At 40.0% G+C, this 27,510-nt stretch overlaps 1 protein-coding gene and 1 long non-coding RNA gene across 3 annotated transcripts in view; one reads left to right on the top strand and one right to left on the bottom strand.

The window, feature by feature from the left end:
- Window positions 1-27,510, bottom strand: part of HTR2C (5-hydroxytryptamine receptor 2C) — a 298,958-nt gene that overhangs the window by 38,780 nt on the left and 232,668 nt on the right. The gene's annotated exons all lie outside the window — the stretch shown is intronic.
- Window positions 10,609-16,907, top strand: LOC111558662. The gene is made up of 2 exons (XR_002739760.2): window positions 10,609-10,856; window positions 16,203-16,907. It is a non-coding gene; the product is annotated as an uncharacterized LOC111558662 (long non-coding RNA).

Genomic DNA, 27,510 nt, shown 5'->3' with positions numbered 1-27,510 from the left:
AAGAATTATCTGTTTTTGGGGCGCTTGGGTGGCTCAGTCGGTTAAGCGTCTAACTTCAGCCCGGGTCACGATCTCACGGTCCGTGAGTTCGAGCCCCGCGTCGGGCTCTGGGCTGATGGCTCAGAGCCTGGAGCCTGCTTCCGATTCTGTCTCCCTCTCTCTCTGCCCCTCCCCCGTTCACGCTCTGTCTCTCTCTGTCTCAAAAATAAATAAACGTTAAAAAAAATTAAAAAAAAATTATCTGTTTTTTCCCCTAAGTTATCTGATTTGTTAGTATATAATTGTTTATAGTAATCTGTTTTCACACTACGTATTTCTGTGGTTATTTGTTATATTGTCTTCTCTTCTATTTCTCAATTTGGCTTTTGAGTTTTGTTTTCCTAGTTAATGCAGTTAAAGCATTGCAAATTTTGTTTATTGTTTTGTAAAAATAGGTCATTACTTTCAATGTTATTGTTTATTCTGGTCTCTATTTCACTTTTTTTTTCCTGATTTTTCTTTGTTATTTCCTTCCTCTACTAAATTTCAACTAAGTTTCTTCTTTTTCTAATTTCTTGTGGCATAATGTGAAGTTATTTATTTGAATTTTTTTTAATACAAGCATTTCTAGCATAAATTTCGCTCTAACATCTGCTTTTGTTTCATCCTATAGGTTTTAGAATGTTGTGTTTTCTTTTTCTTTTGTTTTGAGAGATGTTTTGATTTGCCATTTGATTTCTTATTTGGCCCATTGCTTGTGTAGGAGTATGTTGTTTGGTATTTACATATTAAATATTTAATATTTACATTGTAGATTTTCCAGCTTTATTTTATTACTGATCTTTAGTTTTGTACCAATTGTGGTTGGAAACTATACTTGATATGATTTCAGTCTACTTAAATTTGATAAATATTTGTTAAAAATTTGTTAAATAATTTTTTAAATATTTGTTCTCTTTTTATGTGATTTAACCAGGGGATTCTTCTGTGTGCACTTGATGAAAATGTGTAGTCTATTTTTTTTTTTTTTTTGGATGGAATGTTCTACATATATCTTTTAGAACCATGTATTCTTAGGTATACTTCAAGTAAAAAAAAATATTCTTATTGAAAAAAAATAACATTAACTGAGAGTACTCATTTAAAATAAAGCATATCAGGGGCACCTGGGTGGCTCAGTCAGTTGGGCGTCCGATTTTGGCTCAGGTCATGATCTCGCGGTCCATGAGTTCGAGCCCTGGGGTTGGGCTCTGTGCTGACAGCTCAGAGCCTGGAGCCTGCTTCGGGTTCTGTGTCTCTCTCTCTTTCTCCCTCTCTGCCCCTCCCCTGCTCGCTCTCTGTCTCAAAAATAAATAAACCTTAAAAAAAATTTTAAATAAAGCATATCAGAGAGGAGGTGGGTGAGGGGAGATGGGTGAAATAGATGAAGAAGATTAAGAGTACACTTATGATGAGCAGTGATTCATGATGTATAGAATTATTAAATCACTATAATGTACACCAAAAGTAATATAACACTATATGTTAACTATACTAGAATTAAAATTAAAAAAACTTGGAGCTCCTGGGTGGCTCAGTTGGTTAAGTGACTGACTTCAGCTCAGGTCATGATCTCACAGTTTGTGAGTTCGAGCCCCACGTCAGGCTCTGTGCTGACAGCTCGGAGCCTGGAGCCTGCTTCAGGTTCTGTGTCTCCCTCTCTCTCTGCCCCTCCCCTGCTCACGCTTTGTGTCTCTCTGGCTCTCAATAATAAATAAATGCTACAGAAAAAAAATTTGTTTTTAATTTTAAAAACTTAATAAAAAATAAAATAATAATGAAAAAGAATAGAGTTGGAGCCCTCACATTTCCACATTTCAAAACATGCTGCAAAGCTACAGTCATTAAGACTGTGTGGTACTAAAATAAGGAGAGTTTTGTAGATCAATGGAATAGAATTGAGAGTCCAACAACAACCTGTTATGTTTTGCTAATTATTTTTTGACAAGGTGACTAGGTGGTTCAACGGGAAAGAAGTAGTCTTTTTAACCAAGGGTGCTGGGACAATTGTATATCTACTCACAGAGAATGCAACTAGACTCTTACCCCACAATATTTATAAAAATGAACTTAAAATGAATAAAAGATCTAAATGTAAGGGCTAAAACTATAAAAGCCTTAGATGAAAATATAGCAGTAAATCTTTATGGCTCCAGGCAAGAAAAAAACTCTTTAAATGTGATACTAAAAACATAAATCATAAAGAAAATGTCTTTTATTTAGGATATATAAAGAACTTCTGCAACTTCATAGTTAAAATAAAGCCCAGGGGCGCCTGGGTGGCTCAGTCGGTTAAGCATCCGACTTCAGCTCAGGTCACGATCTTGTGGTCCGTGAGTTCAAGCCCCGCGTCGGGCTCTGGGCTGATGGCTCAGAGCCTGGAGCCTGCTTCCGATTCTGTGTCTCCCTCTCTCTCTGCCCCTCCCCCGTTCATGCTCTGTCTCTGTCTCAAAAATAAACAAACATTAAAAAAAATTTAGAAAAAAAAAAGAAAAAAAAATAAAATAAAATAAAGCCCAATTAAAATTTGGTAAAATATCTAAATATACATTTCCCCAAAGGAAACATACATTTGGCCAATATAAATAGTGAAGTACATTCAATATCATTAGCCATTAGGAAAATACAAATTGAAACCACAATAAGATAGCACTTAACATACACTAGGATGAGAATAATTACACATATAGACAATAACAAATGTTGGCGAGGATGCGAAGAAATTGAAAGTCTTCTACACGGTTGGTGGGGATTTAAAATGATGCATTGGGAAATAGCTTGAGAGTTCCTAAATAAATTAAACGTAGAGTTACCATGTAATGTAGGAATTCTATTCCTAGGATATAGCTGTGAGAATTGAAAATATATGTATATACAAAAACTTTCATATGAGTGTTCAGAGGATTATCCATAATAATAAAAGGACTGGAAGCAGTCAAAATGCCCATCACCAGAAGACATGGGTAATCTCTGACAATATGATGCTATTTGGAAGAAGTCATGCACAAAAGATCATAGTGTATGGTTTTCTTTATATGAAATGTTCAGAATATGCAAAATCATACAGACACAAAGTAGATTATTGTTTGCTTGGGGTCAAGGGGAGAAGGATTGAATTGTAACTTCAAATCAGTAAGTGGCTTATCCTTGGGTAACGAAAATATTCTGGAACAGGGCAGTGGTGATGCTTACACAACATTGTGAATATATTAAAAACCTTCAACAAAATTATAAATGAAAGAAGAGAAATTACAACTAATACCGAGGAAATACAAAGGATCATAAGAGACTACTATACGCAACTATGTGCCAACAAACTAGATAATCTAGAAGATATGGATACATTATTAGACACATACAACCTCCCAAGATGAATCATGAAGGAACAGAAAATTTTGAACAGTCCAATAATGAATAAGGAGATTGAAGCAGGAAACAAAGGAACAAACAAACAAATGAAAACCCAAACTTCCCAAAAAGGGGAAACCCAGGACCAGATGGTTTCACTGGTGAATTCTACAAAATGTTTAAAGAATTAAGGTCAATCTTTTTCAAATACTTCCAAAAACTTGAAAAAGAAGGAACATTCTCAAACTTACGTTATGAGGCTAGCATTACCCTGATACCAAAGCCAGATAAAGGCACTATAGAAAAAGAAAACTATAAGCCAATAGCCTTGATGAATATAGATGCAAAAATCTTCAACAAAATACTAGCAAACTAAATTCAACAGCACAATAAAAGGAACATACACCTGATCATATGGGCTTTATCCTTAGGATGCAAAAATAGTTTGGCATATGCAAATTAGTATATTACACCACATTAATAGGACGAAAGATGAAAGTCATACAACTATCTCAAGAGATGCAGAAAAAGCCTTTCACAAAATTCAACATTCTTTCATGATAAAAACTCTCAACAACTTGTGCATAGAAGGAATGCGTCTTAACATAATAAAGACCATACATAACAAGCCCACAACTAACGTACTCAATGGTGAAAGACTGAAAGCTTTTCCTCTAAGAACAGAAACATGACACACTTTCACTACTCTTACTCAATATACTACGGAATGCCCTAGCCAGAGCATTTAGGCAGGAAAAATAAATAAAAGGAATCCAAATCTAAAAGGAAGAAGTAAAACTGACTCTGTTATAGCTGACATGATTATATATATCAAAAGTTCTAAAGATTATACCAAGAAACTATTAGAACTAATTAAACTGATGAAGTTTCAGGATACAAAAATCAGCATACAGAAATCAATTGCATCTTTATACGTTACAAATTATTTGAAGAAGAAATAAAGAGAAAAAAAATCTCATTTACAGTAGTATCAAAAATGATAAAATACGAATAAATTTAACTAAGTTGGTGAAAGATTATGCACTGAAATCTATAAGACTCTGGTGAAAGAAATTGAAGAAGGCAGAAGCAAATGGAAAAATATCTATGTTCATGGATTAGGAAGAATTAATACTGTTAAAATGCCCATGAGACCCCAAACCATCTTTAGATTCTATGAAAGTCTTATCAAAATCGGAATGGCCCCTTTCACAGGAATAGAAAAGACAACCCTAAAATCTTTATGGCATCAGAGAAGACCCCAAATAGCCAAAGTAATCTTGAGAAAGAACAAAACTGAAGGCATCATGCTTCCTGATTTTAAACCATACTACAAAGCTATTGTATTCAAACTATTATGGCACTGGCATAAAAACAGACAGATAGACCAATAGAACATAATCAAAAGCCCAGAAATAAACCTATGCCTATATGGCCAACTTATATTTGACATGGGAGTCAAGAATACTCAATGGGGGAAAGGATAGTCTCTTCAAGAAGTGGTACTGAGAAAACTAGATATTCACATGCAGAAGAGTGAAATTGTACCCTAATCTTGCACCATTCACAAAAATTAACTTGAAATGGATTAAAGACTTAAATGTAAGACCTAAAAGCACCAGAGTCTTACAGAAAAAAGAAACTAACAAACAAGGAAATAGCCCCTTGACTTCAGTCTTGGCCAAGATTTTTTTGGATGTGACACCAAAAGCACAAACGATAAAAGAAATAACAAGTAGGACAACATCAAACTGAAAAGCTCTTTCACAGCAAAAGAAACAATCAAAGAGTGAAAGGGCAACCAAAGGAGTGGGAGGAAATATTTGTAAACCATGTATCTGCTATGGGGTTTAATGTCTCAAATATGTAAGGAATTCGTATAGTTCAATAGCAAGGAAACAAGTAACCCAATTAAAAAATGGGTAAAGGAAGATGTTACCATGCTGAAAATTTGAAAAAAAAAAGTATACAGAAGAATCTGTCTTATTTCTTAGAACTGCATGTGAATCTACAATGATCTTAAAATAAAAAGTTTATTTAAAAATTTTTTCAGATGGTCAAAAAGCCTGAATAGGTATTTTCCCAAAGAAGACCTATAAATGGCCAACAAGTACATAAAAAGGTGATCAACATCACTAACCATCAGGGAAATGCACATCAAAACCGCAATGAGATATCACCTCGTACCTGTTAGAATGACTATTATAAAAAATACAAAAGACAAGTGTTGCTGAAGATGTGGAGAAAAGGGGATCCTTGGGGCACTGTTGGTGATGAGGGAGCATAAGGCAGGCTGACAGGCTGCAAACACTCCCCCCACCCCCCAGGTGGCACTCCTGGCGGCCGAAGAACAAAGGGAAAGGGAAAAACAAAGGGTTAACTGATAGGGATCATAGTCCTGCGGGACCTAAGTTTCCATCACCCCTCCATAGTGATGTGAGAAACAAAAGCAGAAGGAAATGGCAGATGAAACTAAATTTCCTTATAACCTGCAGCCTATTGACAAATACTTGAGGCTGGCAGAGTAAAACGTTTCTTCAGGAACTCCTTACAGTCTTAATGCTAATTAATGCTTTGCTAGAGGGAAAAACAACCTTAGCCTGACAATAGCTAGGCCTCCAGGATCCTGGGAGCCTTCTTTAGCATATGAAAATCTCACTGGAAACTGCCCCTGGACTTTACCTCCCCCAACTCCATAGTATATAATCAGTCTTCCTGCCCTTGGGTCCTGTCCTCCTGCTTCAACAAAATCACCTTTTTGCACCAAAGACGTCTTCAAGACTTCTTTTTTGGTCCTTGGCTCCGGACCCCACGAACCCCACTCCCCACTGTCACCCAAAAAAACTTCAGCATTGGTAGGAATGTATATTGGTAAAGCCCTTATGGAAAACAGCATGGAGTTTTTAACAATGAAAAAAAAAATAGAGCCAACATATGATTCAGCAATCCCACTTCTGGGTATATATTCAAAAGAATTAAGATCCTCTCCGGAAACACACACACACACACACGCACGCGCGCGCGCGCGCGCGCGTGCACACACAAGGTAATTGTGAGGTGATGGATGTGTTGACTAACTTCTTATGGTAATCATTTCAATATACATACATACATCAAATCATCACATTGGACACATTAAACTTACACAATGGTGTAAGGAAATTATATGCCAATAAACCTGGAAAAAATGATGACTTCTGAATTTTACACTTTGGAGGTGTAAATATATGTGCATTATATCTCAAGTACGGGAAAGTAAGGCATGGAAAAAGTTTTATCGCGCTAACACTAAGAAAAGAGAGCTGATGAATTTATGTGAATGTTATACGATTTCAGTTTGTCAAAAGTTCACACGCATTCTAACTGTGCACCTAAATGATATAGGGTAAAAATGAATTGAGTGAAACTGATAGAGCTGAAAGTAGAAATAGAAAAATCTACCAATTTAGTCAGAGAATTCAACATCCCTCAATCAGTAACTCATGGAACAAACAGAAAAAAAAAAATAAAGAACACTTGAACACTTTCAACCAACATATGCTATTAATACGTAGGTAATCATCCATCCCCAAATAGCAGAATACATTTTTTTTCCCAAGGGCACTTAAGACATTTAGCAATGTAGACCATATTCTTCACCTTAATAATGATCAATTATTTTTATGAATTAAATAGTATAAAATACATTTTGTGGTGATTTCATTAAATTAAAATTGATAAGAGGAGTATATAAAGAAAGTCCTCAAACATTTGGAAACTAAAGAGTACATTTCTGGGGCACCTGGGTGGCTCAGTCGGTTGAGCGTCCGACTCCAGCTCAGGTCATGACCTTGCAGTTAGTGAGTTCGAGCCCCGCATCGGGCTCTGTGCTGACAGCTGAGCCTGGAGCCTGCTTCAGATTCTGTGTCTCCCTCTCTCTCTCTGTCCCTTCCCCGCTCATGCTCTGTCTCTCTCTGTCTCTCAAAAATGAATAAATGTTAAAAAAAAATTTTTAAAAAAGTACATATCTGAGTAACTCATGGTTTAAAAAGAGAAATCACAGGAGAAATTATAAAGTAGCTTTAAATGAATGAAAATGAAGACGTGCCATCTCCAATTGTATGGAATGAAGCTAAAGTGGTGCCTACAGGGAAATTCACTGCTTTGAATATTTATATTAGTAAAGAAAAGTCTTGGAGCACCTGTGTGGCTTAATCGGTTGGGTGTCCAACTAAGGCTCAGGTCATGATCTCATGGTCCCTGAGTTCGAGCCCTGCGTTGAGCTCTGTGCTGACAGTTCAGAGCCTGGAGCCTGTTTCAGATTCTGTGTCTTGCTCTCTCTTTGCCCCTCCCCCGCTCATGCTCTGTCTCTTGCTCTCAAAAATAAACAAAACTAGAAAACCTTAAAAACAAAAAAGAAAAAAAGTCTTAAATCAATGACCCGTGCTTTGGCCTCAAAAAACTAGACAGTGAATAGCAAATTAAGCCCAAAGTAAAGCAAAAGAATGCAAATACTGAAGATGAAATACCAATCACTGAAATACATAGAAATAAATCGATGGCATAAAAAAATTTCTAGCGTAGATAAAAAAAATCCGGTCTGTTTGATCAGGAAAAGCAGAGAAGATATAAACTACAAATATCAGAAACGAAATAGGGGAATGCACTGGAGATTCCATACATCTTAAGAGAGAATAATAATATGTGAAAAACTTACAGCCAACATATTTGACAACTTGGATGAAATGGACAAGATCTTTAAATGACAACCAACTTGCCAAGCTCACACTAGAAGTTATAGAAAACGTAAATAGCTATGTATCTTTTAAAGAAATTGGTGTCCCAATTCAAAGTCTCCCCTTAGTTAAAACTCCAGACCTAAATGATTTCAGTGTGAGTATTAGCATTCTACCTATCATTCTAATTCTAAATTCTTCCAAAAAATGAAAGAAGAAACAGTGCTTCCTAACCCATTTCAGGAGGCCAGCATTCCCTTGATTCTAAAATTTGATAAATACATAGCACAAAAATTGTAGACCAAAGTCCTTCATGAACATAGATGCATAAGTTTTAAACAGAAACCACCAATAAACAGTTAAGGAATCGTGATCAAATAGCACTATTCTAGGAATAAAAGATTCATTTGCATTCAAAGTGCAGATGATATAATTTTTCATGTCAAGAGCTTAAAGAAAAATCATATGATCACCTCGTAAATTGAAAAGAAAATTTTAAAATTCAGCATCTATTTATGATAACAACTCTCAACAAATAGGAATGGATGGGAACTTCCTCAACCTGATAAAGTTCATCCACCCAAATAAACAAACAGCAGGCAAATAAACTAAAAACTATAGCTACCATTGTACTTAATTGTGAATAACTGAAGATCTTTTCCCCAGGAAAAGAAAGAAGCAAGTTTGTCCGCCTTTATCGTTCATTCTATTTAACATCGTACTGGAAGTGCCAGTTCATGCAAAATTCAACAAATAAATGCACAAAAAACTGCTAGAAATATTAAACGAGTCATTTTGTAGTATAAAATCAATTGCAGTTCTGTGTAATAAGAACAAAAAATTAGATATTGAAATTTTGAAAATAAGAAGGATAAGAATTTAAAGAAAATTAAAAATATGTGCAGGGATGTGAGCCACAAAACAATGTTAAGTGACATGAAATATGCCATGTTCAGGGATCAGATTACTCAACATTGATGACATGTCAATTGTCCTCAAATTGATTCATAGATTTAACACAATCTCAACCCAAATTCCATTTGGACATTTTTGTAAAAATTTACCAGGCAGTTCTATGGTTTATATGGAAATTCAAAGGACCCAGAATAGCCTGAACAGTTTTGAAAAAGAGCAAAATGAAAGAACTCAAACTATATAGTTTCAATATTTACTATAGCTGCATTACTAACACCCTGTGAAACTGACATAAATATAGACATATTGATCACTTGAGCAGAATAGCAATAGACCAAAACATATATGGCCAGTTGACTTTTGACATAGGTGATACAAGTGAAATGTTACAAAGATGATCTTTTCAATAAATTGTACAAGAAGTATTAATAATCACGTGCATAAAATTGATCTTATCTCTTACTTCACACTGTATACAATTTTATTTATTTATTTTTTAAAAACATAATTTATCATCAAATTGGTTTCCTTACAATTTTAAATTTGAAATGAGAATAGATGCAAAAACCCTAACTAAAGTTTTATCAAAAAGAATTCAATGATAATAGAAAAAAGAAAGACCCCATTACCAAGCGGGATTTATTCTAGAAATGCAAGATCAACTACAATTCAAAAGTTTATATAATTGACCATGCTAACAACAGAAAGGAAGAATTCGTATAATGAAGCCAATAGGTACAGAAAAAGGAGTTCATGAAATTCACACCTGTTTAAGACGAAAGTCTCAGCAAATATAGAATAAAAGGGAATTTCCTTAACCTGATGAGAGGTGTTTCGCAAAATCTACAACTAACAAACATCATTCTTAATGTTGAAATATTGAACACTTTTCCACTATTCCACTGAAGAAAAAGGAAAAGGTGTCCATGGCCTCCTTTTCTGCTAGAAAACATTATTTTCCAAGTTTTATCAGTGCAATGAAGCAAGAACAATAAAAGAATATATTAAGAGAAGAAACGAATAAATTTGTCATCATAAAATTACTGGATATGTACAAAATTCCAATGAATCTGTTAATAAACCCTTAGAAATGCTAAATAATTTGGGTAGCTATCTTGATACAGAGTAAATACATGAAAAGTCAAAGGTATTGCTATATATGTACATACAGGGATAGGAAGCTGAAAGACCCCTGCTTAGCTTAATAACACACCCCCACCCTATCTTCAGTTCCGTAACGCCTCACTTGCAGGGCTTGCACTTCCACCAGTTGACAAACAGGATATCTGCAGTTAGACATCCGTACCCTGGGAGAGCTGTACCCCCCACCTTTCCCTACGCAAGACAGGAACAGGTTTTCACATAAATAACGATGACCGCTTTCATCTCGCTTCTGTAAACCTGCTTGCGCTCCCAAACCGGAGGTCCCCTGCCGCTTCGCACCCGGGCTCCAAGTTGCATCTGCCGAGAGAAACTCCATTTCCCAAGCTTTCCCAGGACGAAATTACCCCCAACCCTAACCACCACCGAGCAGAGAGCCTACCACCAGCCTGTATGCAAATGTAACTCAAAATGGTATAAAAGACCTGTAACCCCGTATATCGGGGCTCTCCCGCTTTCCAACACTGGGGAGCCCTGGTGCACCAGTAAAGACTCTCTGCCGACGTCGGAGTGCCGTGTGGTTCTTTGCGCCAACTCTCATTCCATAGGGCTTAGGAGCTTGGCTCCTAACATTTGGTGCATTGGCCGGGAAACCGAGGGAAGGCAAGAGAACCCCGGCCCCGTCGGTGGATGATTCTCCGGCCCGGGCCACTGACGGACTGACTGAAGACAGACTTCTGTGCCTTTGTCTACACACAGGTATTGTGTTCTATGTTTTGTCTCTGAACTGTGAATTCTGAGGCCGGCCGGCCACCTCAGTAGGAGTGTTGAAGGAGGACAGACGTGTCCTGAACCTTCACACCCCAGCCCCGAGGGACGCCTCGGTGGTGTTTGTAGGGGAGAACTGACAAGTTCGTCAGACTCCCCAAATCCGTAGGCAGGCCTCCCCTGCCATCTGAATCTGAATACCTGGCCGCGGCTCCTTGGTTGTTGTCTAGTCTGTGTTGTCTGGTCTGTATCGACATTGTAGTCATATTCGTGTGTGTGTGTGTAAGTGTGCGTGTGTGGACGCGTGGACAGGACGACACAGCCATGGGACAGACACTGACTACTCCTCTATCTTTGACTCTGACTCATTTCTCGGACGTCCAGGCAAGAGCTCGCAATCTATCCGTTGAGGTTCGAAAAGGTCGATGGCGAACTTTTTGTTCATCGGAGTGGCCCACCCTATCTGTAGGGTGGCCCCGGGACGGGACTTTTGACCTCTTTGTTATATTACAGGTTAAGACAAAGGTAATGGATCCTGGACCACAAGGTCATCCAGATCAAGTGGCCTATATCCTCACCTGGGAGGATCTCATCCGGAATCCTCCGGCATGGGTGAAACCCTTCCTTCCTTCCTGCCCCACTTCTCAGTCTACCCTCCTTCCCCTGAAAACCTCCAAAAACCGAGCCTCAACCCAAACTCCAGATCCGCCCAAACCGGTTTTTCCCGATGAGTCCCAAAGGGACTCCCTCCTCCTAGACGCTTTGTCTTCGCCGCCCCACGCCCCCGAAGAGACTTCACCGCCCCACAACCCCCTCTTACTACCTCCACCCTATAATTCACCCCTGGCCCCCGTCTCCGTCCTGTCCCCGGTGCCCCCTACTTCCCCTCCTGCCTCCAGTTCCTCCTCCCCCTCCCCAACTTCTTCCCCCGCCTGTACGTCAGCCCCATCCTCTACTCCAGCCCCACCCGATCTAACTCCCCAGACCCCACCTCAGACCCCCCGCCTCCGTCTCCGGCGATCGGACGACCCGAACGGCCCTCCCACTTGGCAATCTTCCCTGTTTCCTCTCCGGACAGTCAACCGGACTGTCCAATATTGGCCATTTTCTGCATCCGATCTCTATAATTGGAAAACTCATAACCCTTCCTTTTCCCAAGAACCCCAGGCCCTAACCTCACTAATAGAGTCTATCCTCCTCACACACCAGCCTACCTGGGACGACTGCCAGCAGCTCTTACAGGTCCTTTTGACTACCGAGGAAAGGCAACGAGTTCTCCTGGAGGCCCGGAAAAATGTGCCGGGGCCTGGAGGTCTTCCAACTCAGCTTCCCAATGAAATAGATGAAGGGTTTCCCCTCACCCGCCCGGACTGGGACTATGAAACGGCTCCAGGTAGGGAGAGTCTCCGAATCTATCGCCAGGCTCTGTTGGCGGGTCTCAAGGGGGCAGGGAAACGGCCCACCAATTTGGCCAAGGTAAGGACCATAATCCAAGGAAAAGAGGAGAGCCCCGCAGCCTTTATGGAACGGCTTCTAGAGGGGTTTCGGATGTATACTCCATTTAACCCCGAGGCTCCAGAACATAAGGCTACCGTGGCCATGTCATTCATAGATCAGGCAGCGTCTGATATAAAAGGAAAGCTCCAACGGCTAGATGGGATTCAAACCTATGGGTTGCAGGAACTAGTTAGGGAGGCAGAAAAGGTATATAACAAAAGGGAGACCCCAGAAGAAAAGGAGGCTAGGCTAGCAAAAGAGCAGGAAGCACAGGAGGAACGAAGAGATCGAAAGAGAGATAAACATCTAACAAAAATCCTGGCAGCTGTAGTGACAGAAAATAGAACAGGAAAGTCAGGGGAAACGAAGAGGCGGCCCAAAATAGAAAAAGACCAATGTGCCTATTGCAAAGAGCGCGGGCACTGAATCAAAGACTGCCCTAAGCGCCTTAGAGACTCAAAGAAATCTACCCCCATACTCACCTTGGGCGAAGAGAGAGAGTAGGGGCGTCAGGGCTCTGGAGCCCCCCCCGAGCCCCGGCTAACTTTATCTGTAGGGGGGCATCCCACCACCTTCCTGGTGGACACAGGAGCTCAGCACTCGGTCCTAACCAAGGCAAACGGGCCTCTGTCCTCTCGTACCTCTTGGGTTCAAGGAGCGACAGGAAGAAAAATTCACAAATGGACTAACTACCGTACGGTTGATTTAGGGCAAGGGACAGTGACACACTCTTTTCTGGTAGTACCCGAATGCCCATACCCCCTTTTAGGACGAGACCTCCTAACCAAGCTTGGAGTTCAGATCCATTTCTCCAAAGCGGGGGCCCAAGTGCTAAACCGGGATGGCCAGCCTATCCAAGTCTTAACTGTGTCCTTACAAGACGAACACAGACTTTTTGAAACCCCGGTCACCACTAACCTCCTCGAAGCCTGGCTGCAGGACTTTCCCCAGGCCTGGGCAGAAACGGGAGGGCTTGGTCGAGCCAAATGCCAGGCCCCAATCATAATTGACCTAAAGCCCACGGCAATGCCTGTATCTATCAGGCAGTATCCCATGAGCAAGGAGGCTCATATGGGCATTCAGCCACACATTACCAGATTTCTAGAGCTTGGGGTCCTGCGACCTTGCCGCTCACCTTGGAATACCCCTCTCTTACCAGTGAAAAAAACCTGGCACTCGAGACTACAGGCCTGTCCAAGACTTAAGGGAGGTCAACAAAAGGACTATGGATATCCATCCTACGGTCCCCAATCCCTATAACTTGCTCAGCACCCTGAGCCCAGACCGTACCTGGTGCACAGTACTGGACCTAAAAGATGCATTCTTTTGTTTACCCTTGGCCCCCCAGAGCCAAGAACTGTTTGCTTTCGAATGGAGGGACCCTAAAAGAGGAATCTCAGGCCAATTAACCTGGACCCGCTTACCCCAAGGGTTCAAAAACTCCCCCACTCTCTTTGATGAGGCTCTTCACAGGGACCTAACTGACTTCCGGACTCAACATCCAGAAGTAACACTACTCCAATATGTGGATGACCTTCTTCTGGCCGCCCCCACAAAAGAAGCCTGCATACTAGGTACCAGACATCTGCTCCGGGAATTAGGAGAAAAAGGATACCGGGCATCCGCCAAGAAGGCCCAGATTTGCCAAACCAAGGTAACCTACCTGGGGTACATACTGAGTGAGGGGAAAAGATGGCTCACCCCTGGGCGAATAGAAACTGTGGCTCGCATTCCGCCGCCCCAGAACCCCAGAGAGGTACGTGAATTCCTGGGAACTGCTGGGTTCTGTCGCTTATGGATACCTGGGTTCGCTGAGCTAGCCGCCCCCCTCTATGCCCTCACGAAAGAGAGTGCACCCTTCACCTGGCAGGAAAAACATCAGTCAGCCTTTGAGGCCCTAAAAGAGGCCCTCCTCTCCGCCCCGGCTCTCGGGTTGCCAGACACCTCCAAGCCCTTTACCCTTTTCATAGACGAGAAACAAGGAATTGCCAAAGGAGTTCTAACCCAAAAATTAGGGCCCTGGAAGAGGCCAGTAGCATACCTGTCCAAAAAGTTGGACCCTGTGGCAGCGGGGTGGCCCCCATGTCTTCGTATCATGGCAGCCACTGCTATGCTGGTCAAGGACTCTGCCAAATTAACCCTTGGACAGCCACTAACTGTTATCACCCCGCATGCTTTAGAGGCCGTAGTGCGGCAGCCACCGGACCGATGGATAACCAACGCACGCCTAACTCACTACCAGGCCCTCCTACTGGACACAGACCGCATCCAATTTGGACCTCCGGTTACCTTGAACCCTGCCACGTTGCTACCGGCACCGGAAGACCAACAGAGCGCACACGATTGCCGGCAAGTACTGGCTGAGACCCATGGGACACGGGAAGATCTTAAAGATCAAGAGCTCCCAGATGCGGATCACTCTTGGTATACGGACGGGAGCAGTTACATCGACTCAGGTACCCGGAGGGCGGGAGCAGCGGTAGTAGATGGCCACCACATCATATGGGCACAATCACTACCTCCTGGCACGTCTGCCCAAAAGGCTGAGCTGATAGCGCTCACCAAGGCCCTAGAGCTATCCGAAGGGAAAAAGGCTAACATATACACAGATAGCCGATATGCCTTTGCAACGGCTCATACACATGGGAGTATTTATGAAAGAAGGGGCCTACTAACCTCAGAAGGAAAAGAAATTAAAAACAAAGCTGAAATCATTGCATTATTAAAGGCCCTTTTTCTTCCTCGAAGAGTAGCCATAATTCATTGCCCCGGGCATCAGAAAGGACAAGGCCCAATTGCAACAGGAAATAGACAGGCAGACCAAGTAGCCAGGCAAGTCGCTGTGGCAGAAACGTTGACCTTGACCACAAAACTTGAAGAAACCGATCTTACGACCAACAAATATGCTTACACCCCAGATGACCAGGAAGAGGCAAAGGCCATAGGGGCTGTACTGAATCAGGACACTAAAGACTGGGAAAAAGAAGGAAAGATAGTCCTTCCCCGAAAGGAAGCCCTGGCAATGATCCAACAAATGCACGCCTGGACACATTTAAGTAATCAGAAGCTGAAGTCACTGATTGAAAAAACTGACTTCTTAATCCCTAAGGCAGGCACCCTCATAGAACAGGTGACCTCCGCCTGTAAGGTCTGTCAACAGGTAAACGCTGGGGCTACCCGAGTGCCAGAAGGAAAACGGACTCGTGGTAACCGCCCAGGAGTCTATTGGGAAATAGACTTTACTGAAGTAAAGCCTCACTATGCGGGGTATAAGTACTTATTAGTGTTTGTAGACACCTTTTCAGGATGGGTAGAAGCCTACCCCACCCGACAAGAAACGGCACACGTGGTAGCCAAGAAGATTTTAGAAGAAATCTTCCCCAGATTTGGACTTCCCAAGGTAATCGGGTCAGATAACGGGCCGGCCTTCGTTTCCCAGGTAAGTCAGGGGCTCGCCAGGACACTGGGGATTAATTGGAAATTACACTGTGCATATAGGCCCCAGAGCTCAGGACAGGTAGAAAGAATGAATAGAACAATAAAAGAGACCCTTACTAAATTGACCTTAGAGACTGGCTTAAAAGATTGGAGACGCCTCCTATCTCTGGCCTTGTTAAGAGCCAGAAATACACCCAACCGTTTCGGGCTCACCCCATATGAAATCCTTTATGGGGGACCCCCCCCTTTTTGTCAACCTTGCTCAATTCCTTCTCCCCCTCCGATCCTAAGACTGATTTACAAGCCCGACTAAAAGGGCTGCAAGCGGTGCAGGCCCAAATCTGGACACCCCTGGCCGAACTGTATCGGCCAGGACATCCACAAACTAGCCACCCATTTCAGGTAGGAGACTCCGTGTAAGTCCGGCGGCACCGCTCTCAAGGATTGGAGCCTCGTTGGAAGGGACCTTACATCGTCCTGCTGACCACGCCCACCGCCGTAAAGGTTGACGGGATTGCCGCCTGGATTCACGCATCGCACGCCAAAGTAGCCCCAAAAACCCCTGGACCAGAAACTCCCAAAACCTGGAAGCTCCACCGTTCGGAGAACCCTCTTAAGATAAGACTCTCCCGTGTCTGACTGCTAATCCACCCTGTCCCTGCACGAACCCAAAATGAAACCCCCAGCAGGAATGGTCTTTCTGTGGGTCCTCACAAGCTTGGGGGCGGGAATTGGAGCTAAAATTGTCAAAGAGGGGAACCCACATCAGGTTTACACCTTGACTTGGCAAATCTACTCCCAGAGTGGGGAAGTTGTCTGGGAGGTCCAAGGTAACCATGCGCTTAACACTTGGTGGCCCCCACTTACCCCTGATTTTTGCCAGCTGGCAGCTGGACTAGACACTTGGGATATCCCCCTGGTTTACCACTTTAGTCTCCTCCCTCATGGGCCCCTTAATACTCCTACTATTAATACTGGTGTTCGGACCCTGCATCCTTAACCGCTTGGTACAGTTCATAAGAGAAAGACTCTCTGTCATCCAGGCCTTGGTTCTAACCCAACAGTACCACCAACTAAGACAATTTGATGCAGAAAGGCCAGATACAATCGAATGAAAGGTTTCATTCGACGCCAAAAGAAAATGGGGGAATGAAAGACCCCTGCTTAGCTTAATAACACACCCCCACCCTATCTTCAGTTCCGTAACGCCTCACTTGCAGGGCTTGCACTTCCACCAGTTGACAAACAGGATATCTGCAGTTAGACATCCGTACCCTGGGAGAGCTGTACCCCCCACCTTTCCCTACGCAAGACAGGAACAGGTTTTCACATAAATAACGATGACCGCTTTCATCTCGCTTCTGTAAACCTGCTTGCGCTCCCAAACCGGAGGTCCCCTGCCGCTTCGCACCCGGGCTCCAAGTTGCATCTGCCGAGAGAAACTCCATTTCCCAAGCTTTCCCAGGACGAAATTACCCCCAACCCTAACCACCACCGAGCAGAGAGCCTACCACCAGCCTGTATGCAAATGTAACTCAAAATGGTATAAAAGACCTGTAACCCCGTATATCGGGGCTCTCCCGCTTTCCAACACTGGGGAGCCCTGGTGCACCAGTAAAGACTCTCTGCCGACGTCGGAGTGCCGTGTGGTTCTTTGCGCCAACTCTCATTCCATAGGGCTTAGGAGCTTGGCTCCTAACAAAGCCAGAATATTTTTAAAACTTCAATTCTTATCTGGTTAATAGATTCAATGTAATACTGACTTAACCAACAGTATGTTTTCTTTGGAAGACTGACAAAGTAATTTAAATTTTATATGAAAATGAAAAAGCCTTAGAATAGCCTGGACAGTTAGGACAAAGAGCACAGTTGAAGGGCTTATCCACTAGATATCAAGACTTATTATGAAGCTACAGTAATGAAGACATTATAATATTGGTACAAGGACAGACTACTGGACCAATAGAACAGAACAGATAGCCCAGTAGTGGATAAAGACGATGTAGTATATATATACATACACCGGAAGATTACTCAGTGATCAAAGAGAATGAAATCTTGCCATTTACAACAACATGGATGGAACCAGAGTGTATTAATGCTAAGCAAAATAAGTCAATTGGAGAAAGGCAAATATCATATGATTTCACTCATATGTGGAATTTAAGAAACAAAACGGATGAACATGGAGAAAGGAAGGAAAACTAAAATAAGATAAAAACAGAGAGGGAGGCAAACCATAAGAGACTCTTAAATATAGAGAACAAACAGAGTTGATGGAGGGAGGGGATGGGCTAAATGGGTGATGGACATTAAAGAGGGCACTTGTTGGGATGGACACTGGGTATCATACGTAAGTGATGAATCACTAAATTCTACTCCTGAAACCAATACTACACTATATGTTAAGTAACTTGAAACTTAATTAATTAGAAAAAAAAGAATTAAGTTGAGATGGCTATTGAATATTAATGTGAAAACTAATATCACCAAACTGTTAAAAAACAAAGATGGATCGCGTTGGGTATTATATGTAAATGATGAATCAGTGAATTCTACTACTCCTGAAATCAATATTGCACTGTATATTGACTAATTAAAATTTAAATTAAAAAAAGAAAAAACAAAGGAAAACCAAAAACAGAGACGTTTATCTTCTTGAACTTTGGATAGAAAGTTTTCTTAGCCTGGACATAAAAATCTCTGACCATTAAAGTAAACACTAACAAAGCAAACATCATTAAAAGAGGAAAAGGCTAGGGACAGATTGGGAGAAAATATTCTGAATATATATATTTGGCAAAAGACTCATCTAGAATGTAAAAAATACCTCTAGAAGTCAATTTTTAAAAGACAATTATATTGAAAATAGGCAAATGGGTAGAAAAGAGACATCACAAAGGATGTAAAGGAAGACATCCAAATGCATTAAGAAAGATAAGAAAAAGTATTCAACATTATAAGTCATTAGAGATATAAAAATAAATACTAAAATGAGATTATCACTACATACTTACCAGAACACATTTAATTATTAATTAGGACCTGAGTTTGGCAAACTTTGACGCATAGGCCATTCTGGCCTACAGCTTATATTTATGTTGACCAAGAATTATTTTACATTTTTAAAAGGTTTTTAAATTTTTATGCAACAGAGATCATATATGGCCCACAAATTCTAAAATATTTACTACCTGGCCCAAATAGGAAATGTGTTTTGGCCCCCCAGTTAAGACTGACAATACTAATTTTTGACCAAAAAAAAAGTTATTCTTTTTCTTGCATTTCTTACATTATTACATTTCTCTTGTCTCTTAGGTTATGGATGGTTTTGTCAATGGATACAACCAGTCTGGAAAAATCTTTGATTTCTCTTTTGGGTAAAAGAACAACAGAAATGAATGTTTTTATCCACAAAAAAACACGGGCACTCAGGTGTTTTGCAACTTTATTTATAATAGCCGAACACTAGAAACACACCAAGTGTTCATCAACATTAACAAGGTAAATCCATTTTTTAAACATTTGTACAATGGAACACTGTGACAATGAAAAAGAACCAACTACTGATAAATGCGCTAACATGGATGGATCATACAGACCCAATATTGATTGAAAGAAATCAGACTCAAAAGAGTACGTGATAGATTGCATATTATGTGTTTCCATTTATATGATGTTCCAAACAGGCAAAGCCAGTGTGTGGTTATAGAAGTCAGAATATTGGTTACCCAGTGGAGATTACAAAAAGGGGGCAATAGGCAGTCCTCTGGATATTTGGAATATTCTATATCTTTTCCTGTGTGTTCATTATAGTAGTGTATAGATCTGTAAAAATTCATCAAACTCTATACTGGAGATTTGTGTACTTCCCTGTATATGTCCCACTTAAAATTTTTAAAAAGGTTTAAAGTTTATAGATACCATGAATTTTATTCACAGACATAGGTTAATACCACTGCCCTAAGGTGAAAATGATATCTAAGCTGTTGAAAGATGAGATAGAGGGCACGGGCTCAGATAGAGAGTCTGAGGGCACGGGCTGATTTGTGAACCATGGCTACTAAGTAGTCATGAAGATGGACAAAAATCATGAATGTAGTACTTTAGTAGGTATCAAAGTAACCAAACCACTAATATGGTAGAGAATTTTGCGTAGCAATGGAAAATGGCCCCGGCCAAAGACGTCAACATGCAAAAACCAAGACGGTTTAAAACAAATCAAGGCAGCAAGGAAAGAAGGCACAGAGAAACAGATTAAAAAGCAATGTTTGAAGGAATTCTCTGAGAAATTGAACGTGGAGATTTGGAGAAGAATTTTGGTTCTTGTTATCATGGGTGTACCTGGCTCACTTAAAGAAGTGAAGATGTGTCGTGGGTATGGTGAGGACCATTCCTTTCCCAGAGATAGGAGAGAAGGAGGTGTGGATGTGTACATGATTAACAATGAAGGCTTAAATTAAGAAAGCAAATGAGGAAATGGAGAGGCTGGAATGTGAAAATATTAAGGTGAAATATTAAGGAATAGTAAGGACAGGTTGTGTTGATTTGCTATGGGGAGAAAGAGAAGAATTCTAAAACGATTCCCAGGTTCCTTTTTGGGTAAATGGGAGATGCCGTTGGTGTTCACTTGAGAAACAACAATGTAGGAGGAAGACAAAACAGAAATGTGGGAAGGTGATGAGTGCGACGTGGCGAAATGGCTTGTGAGATATACGTACGACAGTCATCTCTACATCCCTATACATCTTAAGCTAGAAAGCTGGATATAATCTGGATAGAATTAGAAATGTTTACTTGAGACTCATCAGTAGATAGATTTTAGGGTTTTTTCTTGTGGATGAAGTAAACCAGGAAAACTGTATAAGCAATCAGAAAAAATAGAATCTTGGGGAAGACTGTAGTTTGTAAAGCAGAAAGTGAAAAAAATAAATAAGAATAGACAGAAAGATAAGAGTGAAGAGAACCCAAGAAAAATGATATCATAGCACGCAGAAGAAGAGAGAATTATGAGGAAAGCATCCTCAACAGTTTCAAATGCCACAGAGGGAGCTAAAGTGGGAAACACAGTTCTTTTTAGATTTTTTTGTTTTATTTCTTTGGAAAGAGAGATCATGAGTCAGGGCTGGGCATGGAGAGGGAGAGTAAGAGAGGGAGAGAGAGAGAATTCCAAGCAGGCTCTGCATTGTCAGTGCAGAGTCTGATATGGGGCTTAAACTCATAAACCATGAGATTATGACCTGAGCCTAAATCAGGAGTCAGATGCTTAATCAACTGAGCCACCCAGGCACCCCCAAAAACACAGCTTTAAACTGTGGTCCATGGGTCCCTGGGTATCTCTAAGAGTCTTTCAATGGTATGATGAAATCAAAACTATTTTTATAATCATCTTAACGTGTTATTTGCTGTTTTTATTGTGTTCACTTTTTTATGTTGGTTTTTTTTTTTTTTTTTTGAGAGAGAGAGAATCCCAAACAGGCACTGTGTTGTCAGTGCAGAGCCCCACATGGGGCTCGAACCCACGAATCATGATGTCATGACCTGAGCTGATACTTGAGAGCTGGATGCTCAGCCGATTGAGCCACCCGGGCGCCCCTACTGTGTTTACATTTTTAATGATGGTTCAAAACAATAGTGGGTAAAATTGTCCAAGTAGTCATTGTATTATGCACCACCACGCACTTTCAAGGAAAAAAGGGCCAGTTTTACTTAGGAATGTCCTTCCTCAAGCTGTAAAAAAATATTCATTTTAGTAAATTTTGGCTCTTAATACACTATGTGATGAAATGGAAGTATACTTAGAACATTTAGTTTTTTTCCTAATGTTTATTTTTGAGAGAGAGAGATAGACAAAGTGTGAGCAGGGGAGGGGCAGAGAGAGGGGGAGACACAGAATCCGAAGCAGGCTCCAGGCTCCGAGCTGTCAGCACAGAGCCCGACACGGGGCTCGAACTCATGGACCAGGAGATCATGACCTGAACTGAAGTCGGATGCTTAACCAAGTGAGCCACCCGGGTGCCCCTACATGGGGCATTTGTGCTGCATGCTGATATCAGGTGATGACTTTGAGGAAAAGCATTCATTCAGTCGATAGACTTGGAGGATGAACTAGACACTTGTCTCATGAAATAACATTTTTACTGGAGAAAATGAGTGCCAGACACACTAGCATTATCGATACTTGGGTATTTGGCAGATATTTTCTCAAAAATGGAGGAGTCGAACTCGTCATGTAAAGGAAGAAGACAGATGGTGTTTACTGCTGATGATAAAATTTGAGCTTTCAAGTGAATATTGGAACTTTGGAAAACTTGTATCCACCCTGGGAGTTTGACATCTTTCCAATACTTAGAGACTTTGCTGATAGGATTGGTAAGGATTATTAACGCACGTGAGTTTTTGATACTATATTAACATTTGGGAACTCTGCATACGTCAGGGAGCCAATATTTTCTAAATGACCTATGCTTGATATCACAGAAGAAAGCCAAAGTCGGACACCCAACAGACTGAGCCACCCAAGAGCCCCATGATGAAGAGATTTTTAAATGTATAAGACAATAGGGGTGCCTGGGTGGCTCAGTCAGTTAAGCATCTGACTCGATTTAGGCTTAGGTCATGATCTCACAGTTTGTGAATTTGAGCCCCGCATCAGGGTCTGTGCTGACAGTGTGGAGCCTGCTTGGGATCCTCTCTCTCCCTTTCTCTCTGCCTTCCCCCTGCTTGCTCTCTATCTCTCTCAAAATAAATAAAAATAAGTGTCAATAAAAAATTAAAAATAAAAGTATAAGACAATGTCACTCTTCACTAACTTCATTTTTTTAAACTAAAGCTATTTTTCATAGAGCTATGTTATTTGTGTGAGCATACAATACATTTGTGGCTTTTATTTATTTATTTATTTATTTATTTATTATGAAATTTATTGTCAAATTGGTTTCCATACCATTTGTGGCTTTTAAACAAATAAATGCAATGATCTCAATTTAAATTCTAGGACAGTAAATATTGATATATATATATAACTCATCTAAACCAAATGCTCATTGGGGTCGTCCATAATGTTTAAGTGTGTAAAGAGACCTTGATACCAAAGTGTTGGAGAACTGATGGGTTAGTTTGCAAGTCGCTAATGAACTTACAGAGAAGAGCTTCAGCTACAAAAGTAACTCTGACATGATGAACTATTAATGGTGACAGGGAAGACATGAAACTGACAATACCATAAGCTTGGCTGTAAAGTCTAAGGGACAAGACAGAACAGCCATAATTGAAATTCATATATAGATGAGCGCAAGTATGTTTTTCCAATTCCGTTAATTTCCTCCTCCGTTAGTTTATGCAGTTAAAGAGACCCCTCTCAAAATACAAACAGGATTTTAAAATGGAACTAAGAAAGCTAATGTTAAAGCTCACATGGAAAATTAAACATTCCAGAATGTCTAGGCAAGCTCTAAAAGGTTAAGAGTCATGAGTGAAGATGAACCATTTCAGATGACAAAATGTATTATGAGATTTTCATAATTAAAACAGTGGGGAATTGGTACACGAATGGACACACTACTGGGGGCCAATGTAAAGTTCAGAAATAGGGCCAGATAGGGAAGAAAATTTAATATACTATAAAGTTGGCATTGCAAATTACAGACTACATAAGCTTTTTAAATAAACAGCATGAGACAACGGGATGATGATTGGGAAAAAGATCAAATTGAATGCATATCTCAACATGTACAAAAATAAACCCCAAAAGGGTCAGAGATCTAAATGTTAAAAATGAGGAAAATAAGCGTGATTTACTATCTAACCTGAGTGAGGGGCAAGAATTTTTAACAATGACTCATAGAAATGTAGAAATAAAGTCTGACTAGCAAAATGAACCGGAAAAAAAAATCATTCTGCATTGCAGAAGCACCATACACTATAGCAAATAGTAAACACAGAAAAAAATTTTCATTTATAACATGCAAAATGTTTATCTGTGATGTCTAAAGAGCTATTGAAATTAAGAGATAAAAAGATCAAAAAAAACAGGAAAATAAGCAAAAGATACACTTGGCAAAAAAATAATTTAGCAATGGCACTCAAACATATAACAAGCTCAATTTCATTCACCATAGAGTAGATACAAATTAAAACTACAAGGAGTTGGGGCACCTGGGTGGCTCAGTCGGTTAAGCATCTGACTTCAGCTCAGGTCATGATCTCACGGTTCATGAATTCGAGCCCAGCGTCGGGCTCTCTGCTGAAAGCTCAGAGCCTCTTTCAGATTCTGTGTCTCCCTCTCTCTCTCTGCCCCTCCCCACTCACATTGTCTCTCTTTCAAAAATAAATAAACATTAAATTTTTTTTTAAATAAAACTACAAGGAGTTAACATGTTTCACCTATTGGATTGGCAAAATTTTTAAAGTTTGAAAATATACTTTGTTAGCAAGGCTTTGGGAAACGGGGTCTCTTACATGGCTGGTAAGGATGAAAAATGGTTCAACACCTTACTAATTGTTATGTATACTTTTACCTTTTGATAAATCAACTCCCCTTCTAGGAATTTTTGTTGAAGTTAAATTTCCAAAAACATGAAACACATACAGGGTGAGAGGGAGTGAGTGGTATGCACGTGATTATTTTTGGTGGAATTATCGATAATTACAAAACAGTAGAAACAACCTTAAATGCTCATACTACACAGGGCATTGGATAAATAAATTATGACATATCTACCAGTGCAGTATTAAAAAAGAGAAGAAATCTGGCTTTTAAATGGAGTGTGTTGGCCATTTTCATATTTGGTTTTACATCTACTATCTTGCTATGAGTTGATATAGAGTGGTTCCGGGACCTACTACTGAGTGAAGGACATCGACGCGTTAACATGTATGCAGCATTTTGTCTTTTATATAATAAAAGAGGGACAATAATATATGTGGGGTGGTTTCTGGAAAAAATAAACTCCAGAAATATACTCGAGAAATGAGTGAATGGGTTAGCCAAGAGATAGAGGAGAGAGTGACATGTCTCTAAGTCACTATACTATTTGTGTAGTTTTGACTTTTGGAACATGATATATTTTTAAAATTTTTATTTTAATTCTAGTTAGGTAACATACAATGTTATATGAGTTTCAGGTATACAATATAGGAATTAAACAGTTCCATATGTCACCCTGTGCTCATCACAGAACAAGTGCACTCCTTAATTTCTGTCACCTATTCAACCTATACTTCCTACCCACGTACCCTTTGGTAACCATCAAATTGTTCTCTATAACTAAACATATATTTCTTGCTTTGACTCTCTCTCTCTCTTTAATTTTCTTCCTTTGCTTGTTTGTTTTGCTTCTTAAATTCCACATATGAGTGAAAGCATATGGTATGGAACATGATATTAAGATTTTACCTGTTGAAAAACAAAGTCAAGGTAAATCAATATTGAGTGTATACAGAAACAAAAAAATCCCGAACTGTAAACAATTGGTAACAAAAGAACCACACAAAAGAAAAAAATTCAAGTGAATCCAAGCATTCTGAACACAATGCTTTGACTACATACCCTTGGTGGGAAACATTCTAAAGAGAAAAAAAATAATTGTAGCAAAATTTTTAAATTTTGTTTTATTTATTGTACTGGTATGAGGCTAGAAATTCTGAAATGAATTTGTTGTATTGTAGGATTTAAAAAATATAAATAAATATGGGGTGCCTGGGTGGCTCAGTCGGTTAAGCGTCTGACTTCAGCTCAGGTCATGATCTCGTGGTTCGTGAGTTTGGGCCCTGTGTTGGGCTCTGTGCTGACAGCTCAGAGCCTGGAGCCTGCTTCGGATTCTATGTCTCCCTCTCTCTCTGTCCCTTCCCTGTTTGTGCTCTGTCTCACTCTCTCTCTCTAAAATAAGTAAACCTTAAAAATTTTTAAAAATATAATTAATAAATAAATAAATTGATGCTTTTGGGGACCACGTAGCCCACAGTGAGAAATATGCGGACTGATAAGTAATTAGGAAAGTACCAGAAGAATCCTGTGTTACTGGATGAGGATGAAAGGCATAGACATCTAAGAGCAATAATGTCCTCATAGTCATGACCATACCTGGGTTCCATACCTTGTTTTATAAAACAATTGACCGCTAAAAAGACCAAGGGTTCCTTGTCTGAGAGGACTGATTTCAGAACTGGGGCATGGAAAGTAAAAGGTGAATCTGACAAAATTCATGTCAGAAAGTAAGATCTGATGGTACATGTTAAAAGGAGTTCTCAAAAAAGAGTCCAGGACAATTTGAGGACCAAAAAAATTAAGTATAGTAATGACTTAAGCTATACTGGCTATAAAAGAAATCAAAAGTGTTTACCAGTATGAATAAATAAATACAAAGAGTGGGAGGGAATCATAAGGAAAATTATCATTTTATAATCATATAATGACAAATGACTTAGGGAAGAATTATCAATGGATTCTAAGTCTATTGGGTCAACGTTTATTGGAAAAGAATTTCTTAATTTCCAAATATATGGAGATTTTCTGGTTATCTTTTGTTAAACATTTCTCTCTCGTTTGAATTTCTGCCAAAGAATATACACTTTATGGTTCCAATACTTTGAACGTTATTGAGGGGCATCTGGGTGACTTAATTGGTTAAGTGTCCAACTCTCGGTTTCAGCTCAGGTCATGATCTCACGGTTTGTGTGTTCAAGCCCCGCGTCGGGCTCTGTGCTGAGAGCATGGAGCCTGCTTGGGATTTCTCTCTCCCTCTCTCTCTGCCCCTCCCCAGCTCTCTCTTTCTCTCTCTCTCTCTAAAAAAAAAAAAATAAATAAACCTTGAAAAAATTAAAAAAAATATTTGGAATTGATTTACAGCAAAGTATACAGTCAAGTTTGATAAATATTTCTTGTTTAAATGATGGGAATACGTATTTTTCACTTTTCAATGAATTCAGCTTTGTTCATTGCTCTCATACAATTATTGAAAAGGGTTTGTTAAAATTTCACACCATGATTGTAGCTTTGTCTACTGTTCTTATAGTTCTGTCCCTTTTTGATTTAGTAATATCGAGGCCATATTATTATATATTTTTTTAACGTTTATTTATTTTTGAGACAGAGAGAGACAGAGCATGAATGGGGGAGGGGCAGAGAGAGAGGGAGACACAGAATCAGAAACAGGCTCCAGGCTCTGAGCCATCAGCCCAGAGCCCGACGCGGGGCTCGAACTCACGGACCGCGAGATCGTGACCTGGCTGAAGTCGGACGCTTAACCGACTGAGCCACCCAGGCGCCCCTCGAGGCCGTATTATTATACACATACAAGTTCATTATGCTATGTCTTTCAGATGAATTAAATCTTTTATCATTACGAAATAAACTTCTTTATTTAAAATATTTTATTTTAGTGAAAAGTGTATTCTGTCAGATTATTAATATAGCTCCACAGTCTTTCTGTTGGTTAGTGTTTGTGTGGAATACATTTTTCTATTTCTTACTTTCCTTATGATTTATATATGCCTCTTATAAACACATAGGTGGATTCTGTTTTCAAACCCTGTCTGACAATCTTAGAATATTTGGTTCATTTACAATTAATATAATTATTGATATATTTGGTTTCAATCCTGCCATCTTAGTACGTGTTTTATATTTTTCCACCTGATGTGTGTTACTTTTTCTATCTTTTATTGCCCTGTATTGGATTCGCTTTATTACTCTATAATATTCCTTTGT

Source organism: Felis catus, chromosome X, assembly GCF_018350175.1.
Source record: "Felis catus isolate Fca126 chromosome X, F.catus_Fca126_mat1.0, whole genome shotgun sequence".
Classification (NCBI taxonomy): Eukaryota; Metazoa; Chordata; class Mammalia; order Carnivora; family Felidae; genus Felis; species Felis catus.
Note: the sequence above shows the minus strand (reverse complement) of the source record. Positions and strands in the feature narration are given on the sequence as shown.